A 2,620-nucleotide genomic window follows, 5' to 3' on the forward strand; every position below is an offset into this window, starting at 1 on the left:
AATCTTATGGACTCAGTTAACTTATACCCAGACAAGTATCAATGCCGTGATTAATCAAAAAATTGGAATATACCCCTATAGGCAACTCGTACTTAACTGAACTGGTCTTTAACATGTAAGAGTTTCAGACTTCATCTTAAAAACAAAAATAGGAAAGACCCCAATTGCTTAACATGTGCCCAGAAGAACGACAAACAATTTCACATCAGGAACTTTTATGTTCAGAGCAGTAGTCACAAAGCTAAAACAAAGAGAATTTTGCTCCCCTTCAACTGCCAGCTCAACTCAGGTTACATTAACCTGACTTTCCAAGCATTGAGTGCTCTAGTAAGAGAGTTTTTAATTAGAAGCAGTATTGTTCCAAATTAAATATAGAAACCTATTTAGTGATTTCAGTATGTGGATGTTCAAGGCCTATTTGCTTGGAATTACACTGGGATCCTGTGCAACACTGAAAGGGATTATCCCAGGTGTAGTAGCCAAAATAGCAAAGTCACCTTCATCATTCTCTCTTTCTAATAATGGCTCCCTTCAATTCATATTTTTTTCCCCCAGACATATTTATGATGAATTTTTGTTTATTTATGTATTAGAAATCAACTTGTACATCTGATGCATCTTGCAGTATAGCCAAGTATGGTACAGCAAATTTTTGGGAAGGACAAAAATGCATATATGTTTATGTGAGTACATAAATAAAGACAATTGATGGTCAAAACAAGGTAATGAAGAAATTTCTTTTCACACAAATAAAGTACAGCTTATAAAATCCCACTTTCTAAAAGCCCCTCTGAGTAAAGGTTTTTATTATTGAAAAATATGTGAGTGGGAGAGAATATAAAACTCTGGGATAATCACGTTACCATAAAGAAGTTCCAGACTACCCCACAGTCTCTTCACATGACAGAGATCTCAAGATTTCTGTGACAACACTCCAAGATTTAGCATTACAGTACAAGATATTTTGAGGGAGGTTAAATAATTTGAAGCCAAATGATGGCTGGAGTCAGAAAACTTTTTCAAGTGGATTGCATGTGAGTGCTGGGAGAAACTTGAAGCAAGGCAGCAGGGAAAACAATTTGCTTGGAAATCCCTTCATAATCCATTTTAATTCTGCCTTCCCGGTTTACCAATTGTGTGGATTTTGCTGAGAATTAGTTATGGATTTGTGATCTCCATCCAGCACATAATTCAGTCTCCCCAAGGGTTAAAACTTTGAGGGATGCTCAGAAACAGGTGGTGCAGAACATAATTACCTCTTAGTATGAGAGGAGCCAGCAACAGTAACCCCACCAGGAGCACACAAGCTTTCCCCTCATTACACTATGCAGACGCATTTTTTCACCTTGGTCTGTTGAACCCAAACTTTATGCTTTGCTCTTTCAGCACAAGAGAGGCCTCCTCAGCCTTTCACAACATATGGTGCAATCAACTCAGCAGCTTACCTTAGCATCTCTGCCCTGAACACTGAAGTATTAACAGGAGAGCAGTTTTGATGACCCTCCCAAGCAATGGGCACACAAGGACCCTGAATTTCTGTAGAAGCACCTGCTGTGCAGCGTAAACCCCCATATTTTGCCAAATGTAAAGGGGGTGGATATTTTATTTTATGGACTGTGGTTAAAGGTGCCATATGTACTCTTTTTATACGTGCATTTAAGGACAAGAGGAGCTCTCCCTTTCAAAAAGCATATACATATTTAACCATAGCAGTAGCAGCAAGGCTCAGTAATCGCTGTACCTTACTGGCTGTATTAATCCTTCATCATTAAAGCTCAGAAAGAGATCTCTTACAATAATTGCTTCTCAAAAAACCCGTAACATTTTAGTATCTTAATTAAAGATTTGATGTACAGCAATAATGCTTTACTTTCAAATATTTCTATCAACTCTCACATTTTTTTCAATTCTATTTTATTTCTTTTATAAAGTAACAACCCAATTTCTTTCAAAATAAAATTGCCTACTTCATGCAAATGTCAGAAACAATGGTTATCAAAAAATAAACACGTCCAATACGAAGCAGTAAGGAAATATTGTTCTGCATATGGATATGCAAGGAAAATGTAATTCACTCCAGACAAGGACAGTGCTCTGAACACCAACATTAGAACACACAGTGAAGCTGGGTGTTCTAAACTCTTTCTTGTCCAAAATGCACCTCGTCCAATGTAGTAAACAGTTTTCCTAGTAGGCAACTAGGAAAAGAGTTAAAAAATTATTTTTAAGCCATCACACAATTTTGAAACAGGTCTTGAGGCGAAGATGCACTTCTTGTTTACAGGAGAATTTCAACAGGTTATTACTAATGCATGCTAGTGATTTTCTTTCCCCTTCCAAAGTTAAAAAAAGTCAACTATGGACATTATCCAATTTTTTCTCTTGGGCTAATTTAACATGGCTGAACAACTGACTGCTAAATCACTATCTATTAAGTAGAACACTATAGGCAAGAATGACAAGAATACAACAACACTCTGAATGACTGAACACAATAAATAGCAACTTCACACAGCAAAATTATGCTCTTTCAGCAAGGGTAAAAGGGTGAAGATTAATAAAGGAACCACTTTATTTTTCAATTTGCAGCTTTAGTGGTTAAAAATAACAATAGGAAAAG

The 2,620-nt window shown here is 36.6% G+C and overlaps 1 protein-coding gene across 1 annotated transcript in view; it reads right to left on the reverse strand.

The window, feature by feature from the left end:
- The window catches only part of MAN1A1 (mannosidase alpha class 1A member 1), a 154,118-nt gene that overhangs the window by 66,667 nt on the left and 84,831 nt on the right, over positions 1 to 2,620 (reverse strand). The window lies entirely within an intron of this gene.

Source organism: Egretta garzetta, unplaced genomic scaffold (genome assembly GCF_000687185.1).
Source record: "Egretta garzetta isolate BGI_Z169 unplaced genomic scaffold, ASM68718v1 scaffold18, whole genome shotgun sequence".
NCBI classification, from domain to species: domain Eukaryota; kingdom Metazoa; phylum Chordata; class Aves; order Pelecaniformes; family Ardeidae; genus Egretta; species Egretta garzetta.